The sequence below is a fragment of the Fistularia commersonii genome, chromosome 35 (genome assembly GCF_037954325.1).
Source record: "Fistularia commersonii isolate RoL2024-O1a breed Wild chromosome 35, RoL_Fcom_v1.0, whole genome shotgun sequence".
In the NCBI taxonomy this organism is placed as follows: Eukaryota; Metazoa; Chordata; class Actinopteri; order Syngnathiformes; family Fistulariidae; genus Fistularia; species Fistularia commersonii.
In genome coordinates this window covers 7,329,281-7,336,121 of record NC_141318.1, presented here as the reverse complement: position 1 = coordinate 7,336,121, position 6,841 = coordinate 7,329,281, and the positions used below count along the sequence as shown (strand labels likewise).

Genomic DNA, 6,841 nt, shown 5'->3' with positions numbered 1-6,841 from the left:
ATACAGTACTAGAGTGCTGATACTTCAAAAAGAAGTAGCAAAGTACAATTATCAAATAAATATGAATTTAAAAAGCTTTCACAAAGATTAAGAATGAAGAACAGCAAACTTGTGTAGCAAACTATCTCTGTAAACTATGAAAAAGAACGACGTATCCTTCCTCTGTTGACTGTCGAGAGCGCGAACCTTAAAACAAATATTGGAAGCTGGTTGTGGGTCTCAAAGCATTTTTGCTGTATGAAACTTAAATCAATAAATAAATGTAGGCGGCTATAACAGTATATTGAAAGGCAAATCGAGTGGTATTAGCAATATTTTAATTCGACCTTAATGGAAAATGGACATGTTGCGTTCAAAGACAGTTCTTATGGGCGCCTGTGACGTCACCCCCCACCTCACCCCCAATGCCCGTTTGAGTTCCGTTAACAGAAGCGGTCCATCGGTCCCCTCCGGACGGCCGCCGGTCCCGCTCTCTACACAGGGCGAAGCGACTCAGTCGCACCGGCCTCTTGCTCTTGGACCGCTGTGGTCGTTTGGTTCGTCTCGGCGGGACCTGAGTGGAAGAGAGGTTACTAGATGTCACTTAACAAACTCATTAGCTGACCGGTGACCGCTCGAGTTCTCTGGAAACTAATTCATTCGGGGGAAAAGGCGAAGAGGACATCAGAAGGATTCGACGGTAAGCGAGCTGCCGTGACCTCGGCCGAGGGGGGGTTGCCAATCACGTGATTAATAGTCTTCGCTTGTCAGCTTGTTGTTGTCCGAAGGCTAAACCTTGCTAGCTAACGTTAGCCAAGTTAATGTCAATATTCAATTTACGGTTCGACTCTGTCGTCGCTCAAACGCGACGGCTTTTTAACCCCCCATTTATTATCCCAGTGCTATATATTTATAATTTCAACTTCTCTTTCGCGGCTCACTTCCCTGAAATGTCTCTATACAAATGAGACAATAATTCATTGATGGTTAGCTACCTTGACGGGGGACGCTGCCATGCAACAGTGCCCTCCACCTCCCCCGGCGCTCGTTAAACATGCCCGACATAATCCTGTTGTCTGTCAGTGGCTCACAATTTGTAAGTAATGATAATAGTCGGTCATCCAGCTGTGTTGGTGTACGCAGAAGGTTGTCCTCTCCACCAACTTTCATTGTGGATCCAACCGCTTTGCCTGTCCGTTTCAGCACGGGGATGCCTTCATGCGTGCTAACAGGTGGTGGTGGTGCTTGTTTATTTTCTCCGCTGTGTTGCGGAACATTTGAAGTAATTTCCCAGATATGACAGTGTGCGTAGTCTTTTTTTATTCACAGAGGCTCGCCATCCATGTGTCTAAGAGAGTATCGCACCTTAAGTATTTTTTTGGGGAAACTGAAACTGAAAGTATTTGTAGCCATTAACAAATCTATAGAGACGATATATGATATCCTATCTCTCTAATTATCTCTTTGTCATTAGCGTGTTGTGTTATGTATGTGTACTGTATGTGACAGGTTTGCCTTTGTTCACAAGTTTTTCAGATTCAACCTGTGTCGACTGAACATAGTGTAATTTCACATGCTTGTGGAATTTTAACTGAAGCACTGGAATTCCTGAAGAATTGCTTGTACTTTGTAAAGAACTGATATGAAATGTGAGGAAGTCAAAGGCCTGGAATCTTAGAGACATGTACTGAAGTGGCTACTTTATAGTAAATGATTTCTGGTAAATGATTGACCAGCTTGCCTTTGGCTTTACCAGTACATCCTGCAAACTAAGACTGAGGTAACGGTTGAACTGTGCTCTTTTCTGCTGTCATTTAAATGCGGGAATGGTAAATTACCCAAGGCTTCTAGAGAAGAGAGAAAGAAATGCAGTGACTTAATAATTAGGAAAAAGTGGATTTGTACATAGGCCACAGTAACATTGGGTATGTACTGAATTGTGTTAAATCTAAAATGTACCTCATTCTATGGCTGGAACAAAGAAACAAACTGTTTGTATTGGCAATAGGCACTTGATAGCTAAGAATCAATAGAATGTTGTATTTTAATTTCTACAGTTCAATTTCAAGCACCTTGAGAACACATGACAACTCTAAGGTGGGGTGTACAATAAACCCGCCTCCTTCCTATTTCGACCAATCCCATACCACAGTAAATGTGGTCGAAATTTCAATGTTTTTCTGGTTCAGAAGCACCATATGGCAGAACAACCAAGAGTATCAATTATGAAAGCATGTTTAAAGGCTAGATAATCTTGCTGGCATTAAGGAACTCTTGATCAAGTAACCCAATAGAGTTAACTGTGGCTCTGGTTTATTTATTTTAATATTATCAAATGAGGGACCAGTGTAGAGTTTGTCAAGTCAGTCATATACTCCAGACATAGCGTTTTTGTACAAACCCACATAGATAAACCAGCTTTATGTTTTGTTATTTCAAATGAAACACTAGAGGGGCTATTCTTGCCATCAATTATGCATCATAGTCTGCTGCGTCTGCAACTTAATCCTGGTAATTTGATGATGATGATCACAATCATTTTTTCAATACACTACAAAACTATCAATAAACTTTAAAAAAGGAAACTGATGACGATCACTAAAGCAGCAAAGACATGTATGGCAATAGCATCAATAACTTATATTGAAGCAGGTGATGTACAGTGTGCGCACGCCATGTCATGCTTCATGTATAGTATTGTGTTTGCACAAATATAGGATTCCTTATCACATCTTTTTCCAATGCCATTCAGACCACTAGAGTACATGTTGTAATGGGAGCGTTGAGTTTTTACACTGAGGGTTTAATCGGGCTTTTAATTTTTTTAACTTTGGTTGAATTTGATGTTGAATAATGTTCAACTGTTGCTGGATTATAGATTAGGTTTTGAGCGGGGTCTGGCATTTATTCTCTAATATACATTTTTGAAGGAAAATGTGGTCAATGATCATACTGTCTGAGATTAGATGTTGTTCTCTGACTATTTCTTTGCCAATTTATAAATGGTCTGCTCATTTTGGATCACATTGACTGAAGTTTTAGTCTATATCATGTGAAGATGTCATGAGTGACCTTTTAAAAAGTCCGTAAACAATTACTTAAAAATTGCTAAAAAAAGCTAACTTCCCTCTCCCTACCAAAAAATCTTAAAAGCCTATATTGACTGGTGGCATCTTGTTTTACATGGAAAACACAGAAAAGTGTTAAAAATCTTTTGGCTCCCTGTGTATCATTCAGCTATTCAACAGTATTGTTCATGTTGTGACAGCCCCTGTGACCTGTCTAAGGGAGGTCTTATAGCCTGATGAGCTAGCACCAGCATGCTTTATTTTGTAACATCACTTCATTCCTAATCGGGACGCAGTGAGTCACTAGTTATGCACATTCTGTAAATTTCAAATTTTAAGAGAGGGGTCAGGGATGTACCTGGTACCAGTCCCTCTTATATTTTCACATCTCTGATAATCTGCTTCTGCTGTAACCCCCATCCTAGATATTCACAAGGCACTTAAAGAAATGGCTGAAGAATTATCTTTCAAATCCCTCTCAGAGGCTCAGTCTGTTGAGTCCATCTTTCCATTCATATTTGCAACCTTTACTTTGTCTGCTATTACAGCCATTCCTGTATTTCTGAACATAGCCTTGTATCACCATCTTCTTACCAAACTATGCTTGCCTGGTTTTTCCCTTTCCCTTCAGTCATTAATGGAAGCAGGCCCTATTTAGATGCTACTTTTAAGAATTTAAAGTTGTTTCCTTGAAATTTCCATGACAATTTGTATAAGCATGAGCATTGAATTGCAAAATAGTACATATGGAGTTCTTTATCTCGCAGTGGTGTTCCAGTGGTGTAAAAGTGGCTTTACTTCAGGGCAGTGAAATAAATAGATCTGAAGAGTCCAGTTTTCTTGTTGTCCAACACAGTGTTAGTTTATACCAGTTAAATCATTTTTTTTCCCTTTTCAACGCATAGAGAAGTTAGGATTTAAAAGAACAGAAATGGTACACAATCACAAAACCTCAAAGAAGAAATAGGGCTTCTTAGGTGAATACCCAAGGTGTGTGTGTGTCTGTCTGTCTGTCTGTCTGTCTTTCTGTGTTTGTGTGTGTGTGTTTAAATAAATACAAAGTACACTGATGAACATGGGTGGTGTAAGTGTCTATGGGCTGATGGGCTGGGTGGATGTCCAGTTGATCCTGAGGTCACTCTTGCCTTGTATTTACTGGTTGTCGTATGTGTGTGTGTGCGCGAATGAGTAGAGGGCAGGGCACAAGCAGGGCGTTGTATCTACCAACAGCCCCAGCTGCTTGGAACAAAAACTCTGTTGTTGAAAAATCATGTGACTGAGTGTGTGTGTGTGTTCGTTCCACCCTTGTCATGTGATCAGGGCAGGGTTTTGAGAAGTGCTGAGTTGCTTTCAGAGGTTTCTTCACCCAGGGAACAGGCAGACAGCAGAGGCAGAGGGAGGAGATGGATGGATGGATGTCGGTAGGAGAAATGTTGGGAGAGTCAGAGAGAGAGGGATGCCGAACAAGTCCTGGCCCCGTAAGTAAGTCAAGATGACAGCTTGTGTTCAGTTCCTCTTCTCTAGTCACGATGTTGTGTTCACTTTGATATCTTGGTGAAAGTTGGCCTCCTTAAAAGACTTTGTTCTATCTAGAGACATTGACTGATTCTCTTTTCACTATAATATAATTTATGTAAAGTAATCAAGCTAATCTGCTCTCATTATGGTTATTTAGAGCTGGGAAAAATGTTTCATGAAATGAAAGTGACACCAATTCATTGATAGTTGATTTTCATGGAATAGTGATTGCAACATAGCAGCTAGCTGTAAGAGTGTGCAAAAGGGAGGTGCAAAACCCCCACTGTCTTTTGGTCTCTTAAATGCATTGTTTTCATAGGATATAATGTAAGTGAATATCTAGTGCCCTGCTTGTCGAGTCTAAATGAAGCCTTCTGACGTATTTTTGGTTTAACAGAAAGGATGTTGCAGCACTGTCTTTTCAGTCGTTCAGCAGGTTCTTTACTACTTCGCTAAATCAATAGGACCTACGAGCCTAACTTGAAAGACTTGTTCTCGTCAGACTTTTCTGTGGTGTTTTTTTACTACTACTTATTCTGAGTGTTATTGACTCGTCCATAAAATACACTGCTTAATGAATGTTGCATCTTATTTAGGGGTTCACACAGTATACCGAGTAACAGTTTGGACTTTGATACAAACTTGATGTAATAGGAAAAGAAAAAAATGCATTTGGTCTGGATGCTACTGTGCCTGTAGTCGTGCATGTTTCAGTTCATTCCTTGTTTGCTCCCCAACCCCCACCTCTCACCCGGTCTGACCCAATAATACACAGGACATTCATTGCTCTCTCAATATGCAGTTTATTGTTTTATGCAGCTGCGTCTTTGAACATGTCTGGGAATGACCAATTGCATTGCCATAATTCCTTTAGTGACTGACAGGGTTTGCCGCTTTACTTCTTTTGCACTGCAGGTGTATTCATTCAGAGCAGGTTGCAAGGTGTTTTACTTAAACACTTTCTTTAATCAGAAGAATTAATCTGAATGACTTGCAGCTGTTATTTGAAACGTGTAAAATCCCAAGTATTGGAAAACACTATTTTACTCATAAACGTTTCCTCTATTGTAAGCCAAGAAGGCCCACAATCCATAATCCTGCAAGAAATTCCTCAAATCCCTATCCTTATTTGAATGACAGGAATTAGGAATAATGTTTTCTCTAATAAGTTTTGACAAATGGTCCTTCCATTGCCTAATTCCAAATCAAGAAATGCAAGTCAAGAGCAGATAGGAGAGCAGTCACAGCCCTTCTTCCCACGCTATTAAAAAGTAAGGTTGTCAGTTACATATTTGGGGCAGTATCTGCATGAGCATTAATGAAAACTGCACTAATCCTGCAGTATGTCACATCTGATTACATATTACTGAAATTCTTCTCCTATGAGGTTCTCCAACAGTTTCTATCTATTAAGCTGCATTTATGACACCTTAAAATTATGTCTCCCCTTAGAGCCCACTGCTTCGCAGTCCTATTATTAAAGAAAAAACTAACCTGTACACCTTACAAGTCCCCATGGACTTTTTCTCCCATCGCCCAAGTCTCTTTGCAAATGTCATCTTAATGTGTTTTTTACATACTGTCTGTATTTCTTACCTTAAATGGTCCAATGTTTCAGGCTCACTAAAATAATGGCAAATAAGCTTTACTTAATGTTGATTTAAGCCTCCCCTGGACTGAAAACAAATGACAGCCCCTAGGTCTGTTATTGTGTTGGTGGTGATATTTATAACCCTTTAAATATGCTTCATCACAGACATGTTAACCTAATGCATTTTTGACTAAATGGTTAATCAATCAATAGTCTCCCCCCCTCCCCACAGTTCTAATAATTCCCCTATACCTTGTTAACTTGTGAGGTGGGTTAGGGAGTGTTTTTTTTACTGGCTTTACTGCAAAATCTAGCTTAAATGCTGGCACATGACTTCAGTGGCATTATCAGAGGATTATTCATTATGCGTTTGCTCCATTCAGTCAATTAGACCACATAGAAAGTAATAATGGAGGCAGTGACTGATACAGTTATTAAGGTTGAAATGGAGGGTGATGTGTTTGAACATGAAGTCTTGCAGCTGAAGGCTCAGATTTGGGGAAGAAGGCTTTTGAATACCATGGAGTGAGAGGAAATGACAGATAAAGTGTTCTGTCAGAAACAGATACATGATGTCTGTTTACCACATAAAATAAAAGATCCAAGTAAAAGCTCAAGAAACTGCAATTGTGTGCTAACATTGAAACCCCCTCAAAACCTTGATTTGTTTATTTATTTATTTTGT

General features: G+C 39.7%; 1 protein-coding gene across 9 annotated transcripts in view; it reads left to right on the top strand.

Moving 5' to 3' along the window:
- Positions 1–414: 414 nt before the first annotated feature.
- The window catches only part of elf2b (E74-like factor 2b (ets domain transcription factor)), a 26,925-nt gene continuing 20,498 nt past the window's right edge, over positions 415–6,841 (top strand). For 5 of the 9 annotated variants that reach the window (XR_015104489.1, XR_015104488.1, XR_015104485.1 and 2 more), the window contains exon 1: positions 4,415–4,529. The gene's annotated coding sequence lies outside the window, so the exon portion shown is untranslated. Of the gene's footprint in view, positions 680–4,414; positions 4,530–6,841 lie in introns of those variants that run through there. The other 4 variants (XR_015104483.1, XR_015104484.1, XM_086142907.1 and 1 more) reach the window with 2 other exon arrangements.